Source organism: Beta vulgaris, chromosome 4 (genome assembly GCF_026745355.1).
Source record: "Beta vulgaris subsp. vulgaris cultivar EL10 chromosome 4, EL10.2, whole genome shotgun sequence".
Taxonomy (NCBI): Eukaryota; Viridiplantae; Streptophyta; class Magnoliopsida; order Caryophyllales; family Amaranthaceae; genus Beta; species Beta vulgaris.
This window is the reverse complement of record NC_079205.1, coordinates 1,645,804-1,672,620: the sequence shown is the minus strand read 5'-3', so window position 1 is coordinate 1,672,620 and position 26,817 is coordinate 1,645,804. Positions and strand designations below refer to the sequence as shown.

General features: G+C 35.1%; 1 long non-coding RNA gene and 1 other non-coding gene across 2 annotated transcripts; one reads left to right on the top strand and one right to left on the bottom strand.

The window, feature by feature from the left end:
• Window positions 1–14,496: 14,496 nt before the first annotated feature.
• On the bottom strand, window positions 14,497–14,603 carry LOC125497249 (small nucleolar RNA R71). The gene has a single exon (XR_007273878.2). It is a non-coding gene; the product is annotated as a small nucleolar RNA R71 (small nucleolar RNA).
• A 9,655-nt stretch (window positions 14,604–24,258) lies between these two features.
• LOC104891791 (uncharacterized) lies at window positions 24,259–26,468 on the top strand. The gene is made up of 3 exons (XR_789850.4): window positions 24,259–24,507; window positions 26,011–26,089; window positions 26,195–26,468. It is a non-coding gene; the product is annotated as an uncharacterized LOC104891791 (long non-coding RNA).
• Window positions 26,469–26,817: the final 349 nt, after the last annotated feature.

The window sequence follows — 26,817 nt, the reverse complement described above, 5'->3', positions numbered from 1 at the left end:
CTAGAGAGTGCATAACATAGATAATAAGATGTGAAATTTTAACGTGTCACTTGTCACTTTTTGAAAGTGTTGTAATTTGGGGTTCCAAAATTTACCATCAACAAAGTTTTAAAATTTTCTTTTTTTAATGTAAAAAGGAAGATAAAAATATTATTAATTTGGGGAAAATTTGTCGGAAACCACCTTTTATAATCACTTTTTTGTGAGAAACCACCTTTTAAAAAAATTTGGTTAAATAGCCACCTTTTTTGTTCTTTTTTTTGTTGGAAGTCACCACTTGCCAGAATCCGGCGTTGACCTTGATTTTCCGGTGTTGACCATCAGATTTTCGCCATTTTTTTTCCAGATTTTCGCCATTTCTTCCACCTGAGATGTTAGAGGATGCGAGGGAGGAGATGGGCCTAGGGTTGGGAGGGTGGGCCGGGGATGGTCGTGGGGGGTGTTTGCCGGCGGGTTGCGAGGGAGGAGGGGGTTGCCGGGGGATGCGAGAAGGAAGGGGGGTTGCCGGGGATGCGAGGGGGGAGGGTGGATTGCCGGAGATGCGAGGGGGGAGGGGGGGGAGAAAGATAAAGGGGGGAGAATGGCGAAAATCTGATGGTCAACGCCGGAAAATCGAGGTCGATGCCGGATTCCGGCAAGTGGTGGCTTCCAACAAAAAAAAGAACCAAAAAGGTGGCTAATTAACCAAAAAAATTTAAAAGGTGGTTTCTCACAAAAAAGTGATTATAAAAGGTGGTTTCTGACAAATTTTCCTTAATTTGGGGTTCCACTTTGTTAGAAACGGTCTGCTTTTGCTTTTACCTCTTAACCTAATGTTCATGCAATCCTTTTTTTTGTGTTCCCTACGTACGTTTGTCAAGAATATCCAAAGATATTGAAGAAACTTTTCAAAAGACTGTAAATCTAATAATAGAAAACATTGACCTTTTTATGTTAGGATTTCCACATGCATGGTTATATGGCTGCATCAAAGTGTACGTTAAGGATATACCTATAGCTGCTTATACTATTATTTATTTTACAAGTTAAAGTTAAATTATATTTTACTACTGTAATAGCTACGTGGTTAAAGTTCTTACATGTAGTTAGAACTTTAGAAGGTTCTTATGTTTACTAGTATAAAAGCTGAAGTTTAGCTCATTGTAAGCTGTAAGATCATAATATCTACAAATCTCTAAAGTTCAACAACTTCACATATTATTGTTTCACAATAATATTAGAGCAACAATAGGGCAATTAAGCGAATTAAGAAGGAAATTGATTTTAATAATCCGACTTTTAGCCAATCTACTCAAAACAGTAGCAATTTTTGATAATCACTCAACCTAATTAAAATTCCACACCACCACTAAAAATTTCTACTCGACCTAGCTATAAAAATAGACGCACCAAAGCTTAGCTTGCAAGTCTTCCCATTGTTTCAATTCCTAAACAGTAAACTAACCATTTTGATCTCAAAATAACAAGCATTTTCACTCAATTTGACTACAGAGATCATCACTTTGTTGGATTTTGCAGATTTTACAGTGAAACCCCCAATTTTTTGTGGTGAAGGATCTTTTTTATCTACATTTTGGTTAGACTTTCTTTTATCTCATTTTTTATGGTGAAATATTGAGTTCTTTGATGAGTTTTCTTGGTGCTTTAGCAAATTTTGTGGGGTTGAATCGGGTGTGTGTAGGGGATGAGTGTAGACCAAGATTTGTGGGGTTTATTGGTTGTCAAAATTTCCTTAGGTTGAATGTTATTAATTAAGTAAGCAATTGTGCCATAAAAATTGATAACTGTTTTATGGAAGTAAAACTTATTATATGAGAATTGCTTTATGCAAACAATCTCAAATTAGGAGTATTTTCTGGTTTAGCAGACTTTATTTATTGTTGTTTTCTATTTACCTAATGTCTAAATTTGTTGTATTTATTTTTAGTTTTAGGTGATTATGGCCTAAATTGTTTGCCCACCTAAATTGCTATTACTTTCATATATATCACTGAATTATTTTGTGAACTTTGAACAAGTATATTATAAGGTGTGAATTGTTAGTGAATTGTGAAAGTAACTCGTTGAGGTTCTTATTTTAGTGTTAGAGTGTTGAATAAGAAATTTTATAATCCCCATAGGAGTAAGAAAGATACTAGTTGAATTGATTAATAAATTCTTTTAATATATGCATAATGTATTTTAGAATTACACAAGAAAAGAAAGAAATAAATATCTCAAGCTTTCTTTTCAAAAGGAACACGTAAAGAAAATAATTTTATCCAAATCCAACCCTTCCTCCAACTTAAACAAATTGAAAATTATGAGAAGAATGGTTGAATTATAGTTTAGTTACTATCTTGAGAACTATTTGTTTTTCGATATAAAAAATAATGCTATTGTAAATTGGTTCTAAAAATTTGAGAATAGGTGGTGAACGATTGTAATTTTCTTTTATTAAAATGCTTTGAGATTGTATTTAGATTTTGTAACATTTTAAATTTAATTGTTATAATTATTTATTTTGGTATACGATAGTATCATAAAATTACGCTACCCCTGGCTCGAAATCCTGGATCCACCCCTGTGTTCAATTTAGGCATGTTCATTGGGGCAGGGGCCAATAAAAAGCCTTAATGAGCCCTTTTAAAACACACATGACCCGACCCTTAGTATAAATGGGACGGGTCCTTAAAGGGTCAAGAAATAAGAGGGTTGAAATGAGTTGGGACGGACTCTTAAAGAGTTTTTAAAAGTTTTTTTTTAAAAAAAAAAACTAAGCTTGCTATATTACAATTTTCAAAGCTCAAAGCTGCTATATTCTATCAATCTCCAATTTCTATATCCGAGGATCTTTAATACTACTTTTGTTTGTGGTCCTTTGTTTACCTTGTAGCAATTTTCTAGGAATCCCAAGGTGGCAGTACATCAGAGAGAATGTTAAGTCATTCATGCATTATTTTGTTCTTGTTATTGCATTTTAACGGCCTTTGGCTGCTCTTTTCTCACCTTGAGATTAAAGAGCATGACAATTGATTTCCACTATACCGACTTTGTTGGTGTCTTCTGTAGCTTTTTCATGTACCTTGTATCATAACGTTTGTCATCATAATTCTTGAGAGGTAGAGTTACAATATTATCATTATTATACTTAAATGTTCTTCTTTGATCAAGTAGTTATACGGGCCGGGTTGTAATGGGTCTGACCCGGCCCGGCAGATCAACACCCTTGGCCCGATCCGACCCGTTAACACATTGATCTGGCCTGGCCCTGATCCGGCCCAATGAACAGGCCTAGTTCAATTACATAATTGGGGTATTAAATAAACAAATTAGTTTTTCATTATATGATTAGAATATTAAACTTGCATTTGTAATTTTTTTTTTTTGATCAATCATAATTTTTATTAATCTCATAGCAAAACCAGAAATGAAAACCTCAACTTAAAACTGGGTATTCCTCCTCAGTAGGAAGAAACTTTCATAGTGAATAATCACACCCAAAGAAAAGGAGGTCTCCAAAACTTTACACCATTACATAACATTGCACTGTTGCATCTAATATCAAAATTCAGCTTTACAAAAAAGAAGAGGAAAAATATATATATATATATATATATATATATATATATATATATATATATATATATATATATATGCTAACAACATTCGCAATACCAACTAAAAAAGAAGCAAAATTCCTTAATCACCATTTTCTGGAACTTCCTTGAGCACTGTTGCTCTTCTTCACTGTGGACCACCCCCACTTTGCACCATTCCATTGATTCTACTCCCCCATTCCATTGATTCTGCTTCCCTTCGATTCTCCTCTGCTTCTCACAGCCATGGTAATGACCTATCTTGAGCCGATATACTCCAAAGTTGGACTTATTTTCAGATTATGAAAAGTTGGGACCATTTTAACAAGATCGGGTAAAGGTGGGATTATTCTTATCAATTAATCGTAAGTAATAAAATACAAATTCACCATTTTTTACCATTATACCCTTAATTAACAAAATATTTACATCATCCTTGATTTATTGATTTTTAAAAAACAGAAAAAATATACAATGAATTTTGTGAACAATTTTTCGTATATATTATTACGCAATTGACCTTTTGTTTATTTTCGCACGCATATCGTGCATACAAGACTAGTAAACCAAAATTAAACCCGTTATCTTGTTTTAGATAGAAATAACAACTTAATAAGCTGTCATTGTTACTAATTAATTTCTTCTAGCTTTCTCTTATTTCTTCTAAAGTGAAGCCCAAGAAATAGATATACAACCGCAAAAAACATTAAATTATAACATAGTTGAGTTAGGGTGGATGAAATTGGAAACATAGGGTGGTCGATGTCTTCTAGCTTCTACGACATTAATGGAAATCAAAGAAATTGAAATTGGAGAGGGAAGGGAATGGGGCCAGTTCTTTTTAATTTTTCATGGAGGTGAAGAATTGCAGCGAACATTGCTGATATTTGGGATTAGTATTTTTTTTTGAAATTTTGATGACCTACAACAAATGTTCTAAAACTAATTAATTATAGTTCCTGTTGTTATTATTTTAGATGTGTTATCGATTTCCAAGTTCTTAGTGTTATTATTTTAGAAGTGTTACCTATTTCAAAGTTTCTAGTGTTACCTATTATAAACTTTATCGTGTTAGTATTTTAGAAGTGTTACTATAAAATGTTGCATTTTATAAAAGTGTTATCTTAATTATTACAATGTTTAAAGTGTTACAAAAGTGTTATTTATTTAGAAAATCTACAATTTAAAAAGTGTTACCTAAATGTGTTACTGATAGTCATTTATGTTGTAGTGAGCTTCAATATGGACACCAGACTTGCTATAGCTGCATCTGTGCTGCTTTTCCTCTTCCATTGCACTTCTTCTTCACGGGATCAAGTAATCTCCTAACTATGACTCTATGAACTATAGTATGAAGTCACCAAGTTGTACAACAAAATGCCCTAACTACATTGGTTAATTTAGAACATGCCCCTCCCCCAAGATACGAAGGACTCCTTCGATGGCAACAAATAGTTGGGAATCCCCAAAACTGCTGATATATAACTCTATTAACTAGAACAGAGAAGGAAATAAAAGTAATACAAGCCCTAATCCAATTAATCCACTTATGATGGAAAACAAGTTTCTCTAGGGTTGTATTAACATACTATCAATCAATACGATCGTAAGCCTTTTCCATATATAATTTAATAGCAATCCAATCTTCATTGCGACCTTTATTCTTAAAAGAGTGAAAAACTTCATGAGTAAGCTAAGAATATTATACTGAATCAATGTATCTGGAATAAAAGCACCTTAGAGGAAGTGGATAAATTTTCTAAGAAAGGAATAAAGACAAATAGTCATAAGTTTGGAGATAATTTTATAAATAGTTGAACATAAGCTTATAGGACGAGAATGATTAATTGATTCGGGATGATCAATTTTTGGAATTAAAGTGCTAAAAATATGATTAAATCTCATTTAACATTCGACTAGAATGGAGAAGGGCTTTAACAACTCTACCAACAGACCCACCAACTAAAGCCCAATATTTCTGAAAAAAGAATATAATGGAGGATAACCATCTGGCCCATGGGTTTTATCCGGGGCTAGATAAAAAACTGCATATTTAATTTCCTCACCCGAAACATTTTGAATAAGTACTTCATTATCCTAGTCTGAAATAATTGGTGAAATGAGATCAAAATTAATATCCGAATCGAAAAAACAATTTTGATTTGCTGTAAACTGCTTAATAAACTCAAGTGTGATTTGTTTTTCAATAAGCACCATATTAGTAATACTTACACCTCAACTTGACACAAATTGCTTGACTTGATTACAATTAGGTTTAATGTTTGTAGAAGCATGAATATACATGTAATAAAACAATTACGTTTAATTTTTGACTTGATTACAATTGATGAGCAATATTATAAAAATTAAGCAGTACTTGATAATTCAAAATAGCCTTATCTATTCCCTAAAAAATATCATCAACCCTACTTTTTTTTCCTCCAAGTGATCGACATGGTTACTAGAAAAGGCAACTCTACAATTTAACTCGTGTAATAAAACTCCATTCATACGATGTAACCTTGCAAAAATTACAACTAGCACTAGCCAATTTATCATTACTAGAACGAACTAATTTCATTAATGAGAAGGGTTGCTCTTTCATTTGTATTTATTAATCTATCTATACTAATATATTAAAAGGCATTCATAAGAATGTTTATATGTCATGTGACACTCTCCTCTAAGGTTCTAATGCAAATACTCTGTTTTCATGTCAAACCCCTCAACTTAAAAAAATATGTCGTGTGGTTAGAAGGTATCAAACACGTGACCTTTGAAATAGAAAGTGAAAGTTTAACCATTGATCCAACATAATAGCATTGTTTAATATTTCAAAATAAAATATAATAATAATATCTTGTAATTATATCTCATTAAAAGACTACACAACTAGTTGGATACCTAACACATTAATGGTAATGATAGTAGACATTGTAGACATAAAGTTTTACTCCAATTTCTTGTATTCTTCAAATTATGACGTCAATTTTTTCCTCACAAGACAAAAAATTACGAAAAGAAACAATCCAGAGCATCGTCCGGGACACTCACTAGTTATTCATTATATTGTGAACTTTTAATTTAGTCGTGACACCAATCTTCATCTATGAGGGTTAGGTTTAGAATAACATTTTTAGTTACTAAAAACGTAAAAATTATTATACTGTTACAATTATAAATTGCATGATATAGTAACTACCTAGTAATTATATTGCAGCTTCTGATCTTGGTCCGGCTCGTGCGTATGTGTACTCCCAAGTGGTGGACCACTTTACCTTTGGGTCATTGCATCAAATGCGATTTTCTCAAAGATATTATGTGGATACCACGCACTGGTCTGGGGCACAAGCTAAGGGCCCAATTTTGGTCTTCTTAGGAGGAGAATCATCTGTTACACTATGGGTAAACATATCGGGGATTGTCAATATTGCTGCTAAAGAGCTTGGAGCTGCGATTGTATATATCGAGGTATCGTACACACATTATTGGAGTATTAGTGAATTTATATACATATCTAAGTATTCTTTTTGAATTTATGGTTCTTAATTTATACTAATAACAGTTTTCCAAAAAATTCACTAAGTAGGCCTAAGCCCTAAGGTAAGATGAAGTATATACTTCTATCCTTTACAAAGATTTAGATCAAATGTTAGATTATAATAGTATGCTGTATAGTTGTAGATGTCAAAGGAACAGTTACAAAATTTTAAGGGCTCTAAAGGTAAATATCATACAAATAGAATAAGTACAATAGGCTTTATAGTCATATTATCAAACAAAAAGGATCTATGTTTACAATGATGTGTTAAAATATTTTATATCTTTTTTGGTTTCTAGATAATAGCCTATAAAAGTATATGTAACGATAATTTTGATCATGAAAAATAAAATTGAAATCATCACCATTTAATCATCACCATTTAAAAGCTTTTTATCATTTTTATTTCGTGGTATAGTATACAACATAGTAAGAAATAACCTCTTAATTAGAATCTATACTACGTTGTGATAAATTCATTTGGTCATTATCTAATATAATAGTATGTACTAACCAATGATGATGATATGGAGCAATAATTATTTGTTTTTCGTTTGTTTATAGCATCGTGGCTATGGTAAGTCGGTGCCTTATGGGTCTATTGACTTGGCCATGGCTGACAAAGAAGTGAGAGGGAGTTTCACTATCGAACAAAGTTTAGCTGATTTTGCTGAGATTATCTTAAGTGTTAAAGAAAATCTCTCATCACATGACTCTCCGGTTATCGTAATGGGTGGCTCATATGGAGGAAGTAAGTTAATTTTATGAATAAATATGTAAATTTATTTACTTTTATGAACATGATGAGTACGTATAACTTTTTTAATTTTCGGTAAATATTAGGTTAGACCAACTCCTTTTTAGGAGATAGAAAAAATGAATAGTCAACTTACTGACCTGCTAGAACTTTAGCTTATGCAATCTGCAAAGTTTATGATATTTTACCTTTTATTTTATGTACAAATATTAATTGAGTATCAATTTAGATGGTATAATTGCTACATATTTTATCATATATCCAGGTGTATTATGAAAATGGTGCACTCAAAAATATTTTTTTTTGCTCCTTGATTTTATCCCATATCGATCATCAAGGTCCGAACCCTGAAATCTCACAAGCAGAAAGATCAAATGAAAAAAGAATATAATCCGAGCAATCAAAATTTCCAAATGGAAGATTTCCAATCATGATTTTCAATTACTCATGAATATACATGCTCCATAATTCCATTCTATGTAATAAGTAGTAAAAGACTTCAATTGAACCATTTCACCAAAAGAAAGAAAGAAAAAATCAGTATTAGAAGGTTTTGCTTGTTCATTACTAGAAATTTAATTGATGGCTATTTTTAAATTTTTGTTTGGGTTGGAATCTTCTAGTGTTGGCAGTTTGGTTTCGTATTCGGTATCCGCACATAGCAATAGGAGCGTTGGCATCTTCAGCCCCAATGCTGGATTTCGGCGATGTCCCTCCTAAGGATCAGTATTGCTCGGTAGTAAGCCAAGATTTCAAGGTAAAATTATTAAACTTACCAAATCTAAAGAAGTTAATATTTGATCAATCAATCATATATATATAAATTCTAATTATTCATGATTTTATTTGATTTAGGATTATGACCAAAAATGCTTTGACATTATTGATCAATCATGGCCGATTTACGATGATATTGGTTCGCAATTGCACGGTTTAAGGAACCTTAGCCGCATATTTAATACATGCGTGTATGTTTTCATAAGACATTAATATATAATACTTCCTTTATTTTGAAATATATGAAACGCTTCTCTAAAAAACTCTCACATAAAAGAGAGAAGCATTTTATTTATTTTAGAATGAATGAAATATAATTTTATCATTATTTATTATATCCTTAAAAACATCAAATAACATTATATATTTTTGAACATTGCAGACCATTGTTGTCGGTCCAAGAACTAAAAGATTATTTAACTAATCTCTTCTCGTATTCGGCAAAATACAATGGTCGGTTTGGCCATTTTATCAAACTCGTGTGTGGTAATATCTTAAATTCACACGCTGACAATATTGTGCAAAAAGTAGCGGATGCTGTTGCTACGATGAGTGAAACCCGATGCAACAACTTGAACAATCCTGGACCTCTGGGATCTCAATTTGGTTTAGACGAGGACTCATTAAAAGCTTGGCAGTGGCAGGTAAGAAAAGCTTCTCATAATTGTTTCAACAAAAAAAAACTGAATACCTAATTTCTACTCATATAAAACATTATATTTAGAAAAAAGCTATATACAACCTTTAGCGCTGCATGCCTGCATATAAAAAGCTCAAAATGGAAAAAATATGCATTAATTGATCATTTATAGCAGCGACTGATTTATAGTTTTTCAATAAATTCAATAGTTATTTTTATTTTAATTAGTGTATTTATGTTTTATATTTTAAATTCAAAAAGAGAATGTAATATAAATGCCATAATGTTTCTCCTTTATGTTTTCAAGTTCTGATTAGAAATTACTGTAACATGTAGCTTTGCACCGAAATTGTCATACCCGTGGGTTGTGGGTATGATACTATGTTTCAACCCAACCCATTCAATTTAACACAATATTCTGTGGAGTGTTGGGAGAGATATGGGGTGTATCCAAACCCTCATTGGATGTCAACATATTATGGCAATCAGGTAAACATGTTTTATACATTTTATTTTTATATAATATACATCATTTTTTTAATATACTCCGTAGAATATATCATTAATTTTCAATTTTTAATCCGTTATATCTCTAATATAGTATCTAAATTTTTAATGTTATAGGATGTCAAATCAGCTCTCAAAACACTTGGAAGCAACATAATATTTTCCAATGGTCTTAAAGACCCGTTTAGTCGTGTCGGGTACGAAATTCTACAATTTGTACCGAACTAATATTTTTGAACTATTTAAGTTTCTAATGATGTATTTCGATCTTAAAAGGATTCTAGAAAACCTCTCCGACAACATAGTAGCAGTGAAGACAAAAGAAGGTATAATTTTTAAGGATTCTATCACGTTTATTAGCTAATCAAAATATTATACTTATTTTTTTTGCCTTCATCACTTTTGTTTTGGTACCAGGATCACATTGCTTAGATTTTAATACCGCACAACATGATGACCCAAGATGGTTGAAGAACCAACGCAGAAAAGAAGTAAAAATAATGAAATCATGGATAAAAAAACTGAGGTCATCAAACGGATTCATAGTTGTGAGTCAACATATAATCACAACTTTGGTATGGAATTTTGTGGTATTGTTAATAGTGTTGTAATCCCGAGATATGTATATTGTAGTAATATGCAAATATAATTTACTAATATGTAAATATATTATCCAAACCCACCAAAATTCGTCCGAAATAAGGTTCATCTGGATAGGATTAGCAACAAGTTGGTTTCTTATTAGTAAGATATGTAAGAGCAAGTGAAGCTCACCTTAAGTTTTGTGTGATTTATGTTTTGTGTTTAGTCTTAATATCATTATATTGTAATTTCCTTTTTTAATTAATGTAAATTTTCGCAACGTAAAAAAAAACTGTTAATATAATTTACTAAATGACGTAAGTGCAACATATATACCTAGTCCTATCTCCCTTTTCGTTCCGATATATTTTATGGTGGAGATTATGGGCATTTTGCCTTTGATTTTTGGCGAAAAAAGGTCATTGGAGAATTTATAGTTGTAAAGGATCGAGTTAAGATATCGTGAAAGCCAAGACAAGAGTCGTGGCCCAAGAGGCACTTCAGACCCATTAGAGATGTGCATCTGCATAATTTTGGGTAATTCGAGCGCCCAACTGATCGGGTTACGTGCTATGATCACCATAGTGCAACATTAGTAATTTGATACTAATATACCTTTCCAGGTAGTGTGGTGTTGTGTTGACTTGTCAGAGTCGAAACCCCTTTATTTTTCCTATCTTATATGTGAGTCATGTTGTAATTTAGGTTAAGTTTATTATTAATATAGTTACCTAATTTCATCGTAGCCCCATTAATATATGCTTTAACTATTCTCTTTATTTTTCAAGTACCTGGAGATACAATCATATAAGAGAGGCAGTATTGAATTATTGATTTTGCTGCAAATTCGTGAAGTATATATATATATATATATATATATATATATATATATATATATATATATATATATATATATATATATATATATATATATAGAGGCAAGATCACATGAGAATGCTCCTTACATGAGAAATGAGAATGAATCTTAACCACACGATTGGTTTAGAGTTACAACACTTATTCATTAGAGTTATATCCCTCTAAAAAAATTTGAATTCAAAAAAAAATATTTTTTTTTGAATTTTTTTTTTCAAATATTTTGTTTTTGGAGTTACATCACTTTTTCATTAGAGTTACATCACTTATTCATAAGAGTTATAGCGTGTAAAATTCATTCTCATTTCTCATATAAGTATGCATTCTCATATGAACTCACTTCTATATATATATATATATATATATATATATATATATATATATATAAGATAATTGCATTTCCATTGACTCTTTTTCGTTAATTATCGCTTTTAAATAGGAGAGAAACGTAATTGTGAGAGAGTGTAAAATTATGTGGACCCAACAAGTGAGTTAAAGTACAAAGTCTGTTTAAAGGGTTAAAATTTTACCAAATAAGGATTAAAGTAAAAATAGGAAGATTTTTATAAAATGTACTTACTCAAAAAGTAGGAAGATTCGTAAAAATATGGAGGGAGAATCAATATGTGTGCAAAAATTTTATGTTACAATTAGTACATAACAAGACTAAAGCTTCATTTCCTATAAACCAAAATTTTAAGATATGAAAAATTGATTAAAAGGTTCTTAATTTATAAAATATTTTATAACAACATGACTCATAACTTATGATAATAGGTTTTTCGTGTCGTTAAATGGAACTCCTAAATCAAATTACCTAACTAACCACTATCCTAAATATATGGCAAGCAAGGGTCATTCATCCACAAGGAGTCTAGGTATTCACCGAAAATGTTAATTATAATAAGCTAGGATGAAGATATAGTTGTATGAGATTTGTCAATTATCAGCTAATAAAAACTATTATATATAAAATGAACTAGGGTAGGGGAAGTCACCAATTATTTCAATCACGAAAAAATCAGGCAAATAAAAGGGTAGTCCAATGAAAATGAATTAAAGGGGTCATATAACAAGTCCCTAATTATTCTTTCAAGCTAAAGAGGGTTACTTGATGTGTCTATTTTATATAGAATTTTACCCCCGTTCCCCATGAATTATTGGTATTAATTGCGCTCTTCGGAGCCCTTTTTAGTACTAATGTGTGTCTTGCAGTGTGTTTGTGTTTTCAGATTGATTTTTGTAGGAATAACCATATTTTGGTACATTTCTGACCCTTTGGTACCACTGCAAGAGACGGGAAGTCATGACGCGTTGAGATTCCAAAAATCTGGTAACCGCCCGACCGGGCGGGATCCGCCCGGGCTGATCGGGCGAAATTACTTAGCCAATATTCTGAAGAATTAAGCTGCCAGATGAATTTACTCTCGCGCCCGACCGGGCGGGATCCGCCCGGGCTGGTCGGGCGAGTTCTACTTAGTCAATTTCAGACGATTGAAAGAGCCAAGGATAGTTCATTTGCGGGCCCGACCGGGCGAGATCCGCCCGGGTGGTCGGGCGAGGCGAAGAATAATTCTGCTGAAAGGCGCCCGACCAGGCGCGACGAAGAAGCATCAGACCTGACGACCGCCCGCCCGGGCGAAATTCGCCCGACCGGTCGGGCGAGACGATCTTTGAGCGTTTAAAGCGCGTGTTGCGCCAGATTTATGAGACATATAAATACCTATTTTCTTAGAATTAGAAATTACGCCTTTTTACTAGATAATACATTTTATAACTTTTTAGAGAGCTTTTGAGTATACTCCATTGTTGAACATTGATTACTACGCTTTGATTCCTTCAAGTAAAGACTAAGTTTTCTTAATCTCTTCTTTCCTTATTATTATTATGTCTCTTATTTGCTTTGTTATTTCAATTATGAGTGAGTAGTCTATTAATCTAGGGTTAAGTTAAACCCTAGCGATGATTTAATATATGAATTCTTCCATTAATCCCAAGTTTATATGATCAATTGTTCTTGTTTGATTGGATTGTTCTTATGCTCATTATCATACTAGGGATAGGTGATTTTGATTTGACTCCGTATATCTTATTTTCAATGGGAATTGAATTTAGATGGTTTTGTTGATCCAATCAATGGTATGAATATCTTCTATGGGAATAGTTAGATAGGATTGTTAGGAATTTAATTGTAATGCTATGCTTAATGTCTCTTTCTTGCATGATTCCATGGGATAGGTTTGATTGCTGTTTAGAGTAGCCATTGGTACTCGGGAGAGGTCTTTGGTAGTTATAGGGTGCATTACTCCTCTTGAACCGTTGATTATGTTTATTTGGGATGGAAATTATTCATGTATTGGTCATGTTAGTGGTGATGCTAAATTCTAGATGTTTTAATTAACTGATTATACCTTGTGTGCCCTAGTAATTGTCATAGTTTAGTGTTAGTCTTAGTTCAACACCCTTTTCATCATTGTTTGTCACTGTTTAGTTAAATTGAGTCAAGATACTAGTGTTTGATACTGTTTGTCCCTGTGGATTCGACCCTGACTTGCCCTGCTACATAGTTAGGAAGTTAGTTAGGTAATTACTTTTGATAGGTGCGCGACACGCCTACCAAATTTTGGCGCCATTGCTGGGGACTAACGATATTAGATTAGTTTATCTTTGATTTTATTTAGCTAAACTGTTTTTGTTCGATCATTGTCACTCTATTTGCTGTTTGATCTCTTTTCTTCAGTCTTTTTGTTGCATGCGCACTCGTAGAAAGGGTTCACAAGATCCGATTTCTCTTGATCGCGAGATCGAGGCTACAGCAAGGAGATTAGGAGGTCGAAGAAGACAGCAACAACAAGAACCAACAATGGGAGACGAAGCACCACCAAAGTCTCTACGGGAATATGCTATGCCCGATGAGACCACCACCACCATTACCAGACCGACAACCGCTGCCAATCATTTCGAGCTAAAGCCACAATTCATCCAGTTTATCTCACAGGATCTTATGCGGGAACACCCAAAGAGAGCCCTACTGATCATTTGGCTAACTTTTTAGAAAAATGCAATACTTTGAAATTAACTAATGTTTCTGATGATTTAATTCGGTATTGTGCTTTTCCTTTTTCTCTCAGGGACGAAGCAAAGGAATGGTTTAAGAAGAAGAAGTGAGGAAGATTGCCACATGGCCAGAACTAAGAAGGCTTTTCTTTACAAGTTCTTCCCTCCTATGAGAACTTCCAAGTTCAGAAACGAGATATCTGGCTTTCAACAACATGAATTGGAGTCTCTCTATGAAGCATGGCAGAGATACAAGGCTTTGCAAAGGCAGTGTCCACACCACGCATTCCTGAGTGGTTGCTGATTCAGACATTCTACAATGGCCTGAAGCATGAAGTTCGAAGTTCTATTGATGCCGCATCTGGTGGTACTTTCATGGCAAAAACTCCAGAAGCCGCGAAGACATTGTTGGATAATATGGTTGCCAACAATTACCTGAATGACTGGAGTATATCTCGTGGAGCCCCTAAAAAGGGAGGTAAGTATGAGGTTGATGCTATTGCTACTTTAACTAACACTGTGCAAGTTTTGGCAGCTAAAGTTGATCAGTTGAGTAGCGGACCAGTACACCTATTTGTGAGATTTGTAAGTGAAGGTCACTCCTTTACTGAATGTCAATATAATAATATGGGAGCGGGAACTGAGCATGTCAATGCCCTCCTAAACACAAACACAAGGCCACAAAACAACCCATACTCAAACACGTATAACCCAGGTTGGAAGCATCACCCAAATTTCTCCTACAAAAATAACCAACCTCAACCTCCACACACCAACTACTCCCAGCCACCTGGTTTCCAACAAAGACCACCATTTAACCCTTCATCATCATCCTCTCGACCCAACCTTGAGACTATCATGGAGAATTTAGCTTCCTCTCAGGCAAAGCAAGTTGAATACCAAGCCAAGCAGAATGAATTCTTCAACAATCTCTCCAACAAATCACTGCTCATAATAAATTGATGGAGAGTCAGATGACCCAACTAGCCCAACAAATAAGCCACCTCTCTAAACCTTCAGGCCAACTTCCTGGGCAAACTGAACCAAATCCTAAGGGCATATCAATGCCATTTCATTGAGGAGCGGTAAAGAATTGCAAGAGCCTACAAGGAGGGTAACTGAGCAAAACAACACTGCAAAAGAGGTTATAGAGTTGAGTGAGGAAGTTCAAGAGAAGACGGGTTTGGAAGATGAAGCTAAGAAGCCTGAGAAGGAGGAACCCACTGTCATTCCTATTAAACCATACAAGCCACCTGTTCCGTTCCCTCAAAGATTGGCACAGGCAAAACTTGAAAAGAAATATGGGAAGTTCCTTGACATCCTGAAGAAGCTACACATCAACATACCTTTCTTAGATGCCATATCTGAGATGCCTTCTTACGCTAAGTTTTTGAAAGACATGCTCTCTAACAAACGAAAAATTGAAGAAAATGTCACTGTTTCACTAACTGCTGAGTGTAGTGCTATTTTGCAGAATACGCTTCCAGAAAAGCTAGGAGATCCGGGCAGCTATTCCATTCCGGTCAAGCTTGGAGATATTGCTATCAAGAATGCTTTGTGTGATCTTGGGGCTAGTGTTAGTCTCATGCCTATCTATCTGCAAGCAACTCAACATGGGCGAACTAAAACCCACACGCATCTCTCTACAACTAGCTGACAGGACATGAAGTTTCCACTTGGTATACTTGAAGATGTTCCTCTTCGAGTGGGTAAATTCTTTATTCCCTGTGATTTTGTCGTCATGGAGATGAAGGAGGATGCACAAGTTCCCATAATTCTTGGGAGACCCTTTTTGGCCACTGCTGGAGCCATTATTGACATGAAGAAGGGTAAAATCACTTTTGAAGTAGGTGATGAAAAGATGGAGTACACACTCACAAACTCCATGACTTCTCCTTCTATGGGAGAAACTGTTTATAGAGTGGATGCTCTTGATGAGGTGATAGAAGCCGAGGCTTTCAATCTGCAACTGGATGATTCGCTACAAACGGTCTTGATGGGTAGTGCTGATGAGGAAGATTGGGAGACTAAGGAATACAAGAGACTTCTAGAGGAGACACGAGCCACTGAATCTGAAGAGCCTCTCCAGGAGTTGCTGCGTTCTGAGGACACTAAGGAGAGTACTACGCCTCCTAAGGTAGAACTGAAACCTCTCCCCTCTACTTTGAAATATGTGTTCATGGGTCCCAATGATACATACCCTATTATTGTTAATGCTGAGCTTGATGACATTCAAATTGAAAAATTGCTCGTTTTTTAAGGAAATATAAGAATGTCATTGGGTACACCATTGATGATATTAAGGGTATTAATCCCTCATTTTGCATGCACAAAATCATTCTTGAGGACGAACATGCTTCTTCTATAGAATCTCAACGAAGACTTAATCCAAATATGATGGAAGTAGTCAAGAAAGAGGTTCTTAATATGCAGGTATAATCTACCCTATCTCAGATAGTAAGTGGGTTAGTCCTGTTCAAGTAGTCCCTAAAAAAGGAGGTATGACCGTTGTCAAGAATGATAAGGGTGAGCAAGTTCCTACTAGAACTGTGACAGGGTGGCGCATGTGTATTGATTATAGGAGATTGAATAAGGCCACCCGAAAAGATCATTTTCCCCTCCCCTTCATTGATCAGATGTTAGAAAGACTGGCAAAACATTCCTTTTTCTGTTGGTTGGATGGATACTCTGGTTTTTTCCAAATTCCTATTCATCCAAGTGACCAGGAAAAGACTACTTCACATGTCCTTATGGCACCTTTGCATATCGAAGGATGCCATTTGGATGTGTAATGCTCCTGCCACTTTTCAGCGTTGCATGATGGCAATTTTTTCCAGTCTTATTGAGAACTCTATGGAAGTATTTATGGATGACTTCTCCGTCTATGGAACATCTTTTGATGTTTGCCTTGCTAATTTACAAAAGGTGCTCCATAGATGCAAAGAAGTTAATTTGATTCTCAACTGGGAAAAATGTCATTTTATGGTGCAACAAGGAGTCGTTCTGGGTCATATTGTTTCTCATCGGGGCATTGAAGTCGACAAAGCAAAAATAGAGGTCATTGAGCGTTTACCACCTCCTAACTCTGTCAAAGGAGTAAGGAGTTTTCTTGGTCATGCGGGATTCTACCGCCGCTTCATAAAAGATTTTTCAAAAATTGCTCGACCTCTAACTGAGCTTTTAGGCAAAGATGTCCCCTTTGTTTTTACTGATGCTTGTACTGAGGCTTTTCACAGGTTAAAAGCGGCTCTTATTTCTGCTCCTATAATTCAATCGCCTGACTGGAATCTCCCTTTCGAGATTATGTGCGATGCTAGTGACTACACAATGTGAGCAGTATTGGGTCAGAGAGAGGATGGTATACTGCATGCCATCTACTATACAAGCAAGACTCTTACTCCGGCCCAGATGAACTATGCCACAACTGAGAAGGATCAATTAGCCGTGGTATATGCGATGGAGAAATTTCGGTCCTATCTGGTGGGGTCGAAGGTGATAATTCACACTGATCATGCGGCTCTTAAATATTTGATGCTAAGCCCCGTTTGATTCGGTGGATTTTGTTGTTACAAGAGTTTGATTTGGAGATTCGAGACAAGAAGGGTGCTGAGAATGTTGTTGCAGATCACCTTTCTCGAATTGTTATGGATGCTGAGGGTGATGAGGCTCTACCAATTGATGATACTTTTCCTGATGAGCAGCTTCTAGCTTTAGCCACTGCAGAGATCCCATGGTATGCTGATATAGCCAACTATTTGGCTAGTGACACTATTCCTCATGGCTATTCATCTCAGCAAAAGAAGAAATTCTTTAAGGATGTGAGGAGGTATTTTTGGGATGATCCCTTCCTTTACAAGTCTTGCGCGGATAGGGTGATTAGAAGGTGTATTCCTGGAAATGAGGTATCCTCTATTATATCTCATTGTCATGATTTACCTTGTGGAGGCCATGCTAGTACTAATAAAACTGCAGCGAAAATTCTTCAATGTGGTTTTTATTGGCCTACTTTGTTCAAGGATGTTCATCATTATGTGCATTCTTGTGATCGCTGTCAAAGAACGGGAAATCTTTCCCGTTGGAATGAGATGCCTCTTAACACTATTCTTGAAGTGGAGATATTTGATGTGTGGGGCGTAGATTTCATGGGTCCGTTCCCTTCCTCTTATGGGAACAAGTACATTTTGGTTGCTGTGGACTATGTCTCCAAATGGGTGGAGGCTCTTGCTTCTCCAACTAATGATGCTCGTGTGGTTAGTAGATTTTTCAAGAAAACTATTTTTCCTCGTTTTGGCATTCCACGGGTTTTGATTAGTGATGGAGGTAAGCACTTTCTGGAGAACAAATTTGAAGCTATGCTTAAGAAGTATGGGGTGCATCATAGAGTGGGACTTTCATATCATCCCCAAACTAGTGGACAAGTGGAGGTTTCCAACGTGAGATCAAAACTATCCTAGAGAAGACGGTTGCACGAACACGAAAAGATTGGGCTGCTAAACTTGATGATGCATTATGGGCTACAGGACAACATTCAAGACCCCATAGGTACCACCCCTATCGTCTTGTTTATGGGAAAGCATGTCATCTCCCTGTTGAGTTAGAGCATCGTGCATTTTGGGCTATTAAGAGCCTCAATTTCGACTCTCAAACGGTGGGTGAGAAGAGACTCCTTCAACTTGCTGAGCTTGATGAGCTTCGTCTGGATGCTTATGAGAGTTCTAGATTGTACAAGGAGAAGACTAAAAGATGGCATGACAAGGGAATTGTGCGCCGAGAGTTCAAGGAGGGGGATTTGGTTCTTCTTTTTAATTCTCTTCTGCAACTATTTCCTGGTAAACTTCGTTCGCGGTGGTCCGGTCCATTCAAGGTTTGCAAGGTTTCTCCTTATGGTTCAGTGGAGCTTTGGAACCGACAAGGTGACACTTTCAAAGTCAATGGCCACATATTGAAGCATTACCGAGCTGGAGATCCCATTGCTGAGCAAGTTGACATCATACTCTCCATCCCTTCACCTGAGTGATACAAGAGGTGGTCGAGCTAATGACCTTAAAAACTAGCGCTTATTGGGAGGCAACCCAATTTCCTACTTTTTCATTTTTCTTTTGATTTTATTTTAATTTTTTTTTTTTTGAGTGAAAAATTTTCATATGTGTGGAACACCACTGCAGGAGCATGGAAAAAATGGACTAAAGCGAAGAAGTATGTGCACTGGGCACCACCCGGGTGGTCGGGCGAAATCTGCCCGGGCAGGGCGCGCAAGCATCAATAGCTGGGCAATTCAGAAACGTGAAAAATGACTAAGGAAGAAATTCCTCCCGGGCGGTCGGGCGAAATCCGCCCGGGCGGGCGCGTAAGCACAAATTAAAAGAAAAAAAATCAGAACGAAAAAATTCTAAGGCAAATTTTCCGCCCGGGCGGTCGGGCGAAATCCGCCCGGTCGGGCGAGACGCAGATTCGTTGAGTAAAACCCACGAGTTCTTCTAATTTCTTTCACTCTCTTTCAAACCCTCATCTAACTTCATCTTCTTTCTCTCACCTTCTCTCTCTCTCTCTCTCAAAACCCCTAACCCCAATTCTCTCTTCCCTCACCATCTACACTCCCAATTTTCTTCACAATTTCTAATCTTTCACTCATCCACATCATTACTCAAATTGGATATTATGTTTTATTTTCATGCAACAATCCCCAACTAAAGAGCATGAATAACAAGAAAGACTAAATAAATCCCTTAACTAAAACCCCTATTTTCATGCAAGTTTAGTTAAGTGACTATTAATTAAGTTTTCATGGAAGCCATTCCCAAAAACCAACAATAAAACCCCTATTGCTCATTTGATTTCACTTTTCAAAAATAATCCAAATATACCCCCCAAAGGCTCATGATATCATTGATGGCTTCATCCCCTCCCAAGCAAAATAACTACTCACAAATCATAATAAATTTTAAATGAAACAAACAACAAATTAAAATATGAAATCAAACACTAATCTAGGATGAAAAAGTAAATAGAGTGAAAATAATATGAAAATAAGTAAATAAAGCAACAAAATATGAGAGAGAGTAAGAAATTCTCATTAAAGTTGTAAGGACTCTCCAAATCTTCAAGTTTCCTTCTGATATTTTTCAAATTCCAAACTTTTGAACAAGTTTCTCTCACTTCTCTCTCTAAAAACCCTAAGCAAAACATGTAACTAAGCTTATGGATGCTAGCCCTCCTTCATCCCCTTCAAAAAGTTCGGGGTTCATGCCTTTTAAAAGATTTAAACATTACATCATTAAACATGTTGAAAACAAGTCGCAAAATAAATTCAAGCTGCGCGGGCGCTCCATATAGTTTGGAACGGGCTTCCCATACAATTTCACGCAGGCAGAAGGTTTATAGGTTTCTGGAGCGGGCGCTCCACACAATACGGAGCGGGCGCTCCGTTGTGGCAGACGCACCTGACTTCAAAGAGACATATCTCTTTAACTTTTTGTCTGAATTTTGATTATGATCGATCATTGGAAAGCTATCGAACTGGAATTTCATCTCCAACTTGAATTACTGAAAAATATTATTTGTGATGAAAGCTATGACCATTTTAATATGACTCTTGTGCACATATCCTTCCAAAAGCTCTTATTTTGGCAAAATTGCTCCACTCTATGCTTGGTGTGTGGTATGGAGACCTCTAAGGTTGATCCTACAACATCAAACACAAATAAGCATTACCAAACCCTGTAGAAATGACCAAAATAACTTATATTCACAAATAAGCTACAAATAACTCAATTATTCTAAATTATGCAAAATATGTTAAAAGATGATATAAATGAAGAGGAAAAATATAGATAATAAGCCCAAAGTCATCTCTTCAACCGAAATAAAGATGTGGAAATAAAGATGTTCAAAATAAGTCCAAAACAACTAATTTTCACAAATAAAGATATGCAACAATCCCTTTCAACTCATAGACTGCTTTAATGGACGAGTTTGCTCTCATGAGGGTTTTCCAAGAGTCTTAACCCATAACTCTAGTCAAGAACAAATATAGATAAAAAGCCCAAAGTCATCTCTTCAACCCATGGTTCACAAAGCAATTGACGATCTAAGTAAACTTTCAAAGCATAACTATTATCAATATGTATCCATGACTTAGGGTGATCGCCAAAGAAGCCTATGAGGCTTGCATTCCTCCATCTAGGGAACAATCCCCAGTTCCCCTGGACACCACTCCACCTAATATTGCATCTCCCCTCATCCTAAACCACAAAACTCCCCAATTCCTCCTCCTTCCAAACCGCCTACATCTCCTGTTCCCAAGGGAAGAAACCTGCAATTGTTCCCATCATAAAGGAACAAACTGTTGTTCCTGATCCTAAGGAACCCACCGCCGAACCCAACCCACATACCCCTCACCTTCCTCATCCCAAAACCATTCCATTGGTGCTACTTATACCTTTACTCATGCACAAAGGTTAGATTATTTGTTTATATTGGTTATGGGTCACTTGGAATCTATGATATATTTTGCTCATGAAGCACAAGGAGTGAATGGGCTAGTGCAAGGGTTGACGGTGAAGGTTGACAAAGCTTTAGCGGGTCAAACGATGATTATGGAGCAACTTGGAGATATGACCACATACCTACAAAAGATGAACAAGAATTTGATGACTTTGAAGGATATCATGTTCAAGCTTGCTAAGACCATTGAAAGCAGCCACAAGGAAGTGATGGTCAAGTTGGACGATGTGGTGGAATTCACTAGTGGAAAAAACCCCACCTGATGCGGTCAAAACTGACCTTTCAGATGCGGTTTTGGTCCACATCAGATGCGCTCGCAACAGCTGTCTAATAAATTCTGATACAGTCCAAAACCGGATCAGAAAACCATAATCTAATGTGGTTCATGGGAAAAACCACATCAGATTACTCATAATCTGATGCGGTTTATTTTCCCCATGAACCGTATCAACAAGTCAAAATACTGATGCGATTCTTAAAATGACCGCATCAACAAGTCAATTTTTGGTGTTAAAAAAAGCGCTTTATACAAAGCACAGTACTGTGCTTTGTATAAATCACTTTTTGGTGTGTTTGGTGTCCTCTTATATCTAGTCCAAATAATAGGAAAAATTATACAAAATAAAAATCAGATTTAACATTTACAAATTCGTCTACAACAATACAGTACGATAATCACACAAAAACTCAACTTATAAAACGATAATTACAACAATATATGTACGATAATTAAAAAAAATACAGAGGAACAACATGAACACAGAAAATAATTATATATAAAATTACGGATAATATGTGTACAAAAAATGGAAAACCATACCATCCAAATTTATTTATGTATAGGAAATTGCAATACATATCCAAAACCAACAACTACAAAAAAAAACAAGCGAAAATGACGAGGCTAAAAACGAAAAAGATAAAAAATTAAGACCTAAAAAAGAAAAACTAAATCAGATAAAAAAATTAAGAGACTTAAACAAAAAAATCGAAACGAAAATCGAAACCAAAAAAACTCAAACGAATAAACGAAGAAATCTAGTAAAAGAACGGAAAAAACGAAAAAAAGGAAGAAACCAAAAAACGAAGATATTTGGTAAAAGAAAAACGAAAAAATTGACGAAAAAATAAAAAAAAATGAAAAATCTCGTAAAAAAAGGAAAAAACTCGCTTAAAAACGAAAAAACGAAGAAAAAAGACAAAAACGAAGAAATCTCGTAAAAAACAAAAAAATCTGGAAAAACAAAACGAAAAAACGAAGAAAAAAACGAAAACAAAATCCCATCAAAACTCAAACAAATCACTTTCGTTATTCGATTCTTCGTCTCTTCATTTCTTCGTTTCACTCTTCATTTCGTTCTTCATTTCTTCATTACCCATTTTGGCTCTTCATTTCTTCGTTCTTCGTTCATCTTCGTTCATCTTCGTTCTTCATTTCACTATTAATTAGTTAATTAGGGATGCAGACTCCTTTGCTTGTTGAGAGGAAAGAGGAGTGAGGAGACGGCGTGGATGATGAGTAGAGAGTAGAGAGGAGAAAGGGAGAGGGGAGAGGCGGAAAATTAGGGTTTGGGTGAGAGGGGTGATTGGGGTTATGAGGGAGGAGAGAGAGCTTGGTCATTTTTGTTTGCGTATATGGGCCGTCCGTAATGTGTTTGCGTGCTGGGCCATTTTTTCGCGGGCCATATTCAGTGTTGGTCCAAAGGCTGCAAATGTGAGTTTTGAGCGAATATTAACACAAAGATCTCATGCGGTCCACTAAACCGCATCAGCTTTTAAATAAGCCGAATCAGATTATTTAATCTGTTGCGATCCACAAGAGGACTGCATCAGATTGTATTCTCAACATTCCTTCTCATTTTTAATGTATATTTTCGGATGCGGTTTTATCTGTTACTAAGTGACATATAAGGTTTTTTCCACTAGTGCAAAGAAGTGGTCGAACAACCCTCCTCTCCTAAGCCTTAAACACTCTTCCTAGTTTAATTTTGTTTCTTATATCTTATGGGAACAATTTTTTTTGTGTATTTTCTTTCTTTCTTTCCTTCCTTCGCATGCGACAATGGAACAATGTTAATTTACTAATTCTAAGTTGAATCTTTTTGCATGTGTGCATCTCTTGAATGACTTATATTCTTGGATTGCGGTTTTTGAGAGTTAAATGCTTTATTCGCCTATAGTAACCAAATTGTTTCTAACAAAGTTTGGTGGTGTGATGGGTTTTGATAGATACATTTCATCTTTTCGAAATCGTCACTACTAGAAAAATAGCCTTTAGGAGCGCTTAAATAGCAACACTTGTTAAAAAAAGTGCTGACTCATAAAATTGATGGAACAAATTGGAGCACTTTTAACAAAGCGTTGCCAGTTTCCAATTTCTTGTGAACAAAAAAGCCCGCATAAAATTAAAAAAAAATTCAAAACTCCCACCACTAAAACAGGTAAGCCTAAACTAGGAAGAAAAAACAAAGCCCTAATTTACTCCAACTCTCAGTTTCACGCAACTCCAAATTCTCTGCACTCGAAGTCTCGAACAACAAAGTCCTTCCCTTTCAGCAACTCCAAATTCTCTGCACTCGAACAAGATCCAGTTTCACGTTTCGAAATTTGAAGACTCCAATTCCTTTCAGCAAGATCCAGTTTACTTAAATTTTTGCTGGGCAAGACTCCACCGTATTTCGCTCAACAAGTAAGTATTCTCTTTATGAAAGAATTTTACTCAATTGCAATTCGATTCATGGATTAATGTTGCTGGTATGAATTTCATAGAATTCGAATTATAGATGAAGCTTGCCGGTATTTCTTTCTATGTAACTTTCATTTAATTCGAATTATTGCTGTAAAAAAAAAAATTCGTTCTTTAATTTGGAAATTGAGACTCCAGTTACGAATTTCATTGAATTCGAATTATAGATGAATGTTGTTGATATTTCTTTCTATGTGACTTTCAGTCAATTCGAATTATTGCAGTTAATTTTTACTGTTTAACTAGGGTCAGACTTTCATTCAATGAAAATTATGTCAAATAATCTTACTTTTATCGCATATTCTCATGAATTCGTTTATAGTAAAAACTTAATGAACTTCTATTTAGGAATTCGGTATCTTAAGGAAGAATATCCCCCAGGGATCGATATGTATGTTGAATGTTGATGAAACATTATCAAGTGGGGACGAATATGCAATTTCAAAGATCGAGTCTAAGCTTTGAGAGAGATCATTCATTCGATTATCATTAACTGCAATCATTTTTATATATATGTCTTCATCATCGCAAGTTTCCCCATTGCATTCACTCAACTTTTCTGTATTGGAGTGATTTACACCAATAACAAAGTGTATCAAATATAGCCATATAGGCTGATCATCGTTATTATACACTATTTACTCTAAGTAATAGTATATGAAACTCTTGTAGTACATGAAAAAAAATCCTTCTTTAATTCGGAAATTGTATTCAATCATTCACCTTCTCCTTCGATTCAACACAACCATGAGTTTTAGCGTCATCCTTCTTTTGATTGTCTATATTGCTGTTTTTGTTTCACAATATTTAAAATGCAATAGTTGAGAGGTTAGGAAAAGCAAGAGAAGAATAGTGACCCAACTGCATATTGAAGTAGAGAATAAATCATATTGAGTACTTGATTTAATTTTAAAGTAATACAATATTCCATAAACTACTATTTGTGGAGTTTTGAGTAGTACTCACAGTACACAGATCTTGTTTGTGTAAAAGAAGAAAAAAAAAATAACAAAGGTAAAAAACAAAGGTAATGATAAAACTAAATATGGAATATGGATGTCATGATGTTAGTACTTCTACTTCATTAAGATAAGAAAGTAGAAAGGGAAGTCCATGATGCAGACGAATCAGGGGTAAACCTGCTCAAAACTATTAGTGTGCAAGTTAGTTAGTATATTGTTTCTGGATTTAATAGATCTTTGATTATGCTGTTAGTTAGTTAGTATATACTATATTGTTAGTGTGTAAGTTAGTTAGTATATTGTTACCTATTGTCAAATTTATCGTGTATATGTTATATGTAACCCATTATTAATCATGATATTTGATGTCAATGCTGGGATTGATATTATTAGTGCACAGGTTTGAAAAAAAACTTTGAGTTGTTTGTCATATGATTCATACATGTTCTATGCTAATTGTTAGTTTTATGCTTGTTGGATGTAGGCTGCTAATAAAGCTCCATCTTCTGGAAATGACAACTCTCATTAATTATCTAATTAGCTAGTTGGATTTTTGTCGAAAGGTAACATTCCTAGTAGATCTTATTTATTGTTTGTTAAACTAGTATGTTGCATGTTTATGTCATTTTTTTAATTACTTTTGTTGACATTTTTTTTTTGCCTCTCAGATTAATTTTGGATGCACCAAAACGAAAAAGTGAATGTCGAAGATTTGAGGACATTGGAACATCTATTTGGGCACAAGACTCAAGATATATTAAGTTTTGTTATTATTTAGTTGGATTATAAATTTTAACATTTGTTGTTCTACATACATTAGGTTGTACCTTGAGTTTGTCTAAATGAGTTAGACACTTTGGTTATTTTTAGTTTGAAGATTGCTTATATAGAGTATTAAACGATTTAATTTTTTCATTAATCAATATATTATATTTTGGTTCACTTGCAAATGTTAAACCAATTTGTAATTATAGCATTGAGATCATAAATTAACTCTTGTGGCACTTTAAAAGTGTGGAAAGTATTATACGACGCTTTTAGTGGTCTCTATGGCTATAGGAAATAGTAAGTTGTATCAGATCTCGTTCAACGCTTTAGGAGCGTAGCTACCTTATTACAACGCTAATAAAGTGTCCCAACAGCGTGCTTGAAAGCGTTCCGAACTAGCGACGCATTTATCCTAGCTATACCGACGCAGAAATAAAGCGTAGCTACAAGGTGTAGCGACACAGGCAAGCGGAACACTTCCTAGTGCGTTTGTAAAAGTGCTTGCGACGCTTTATAGCATTGT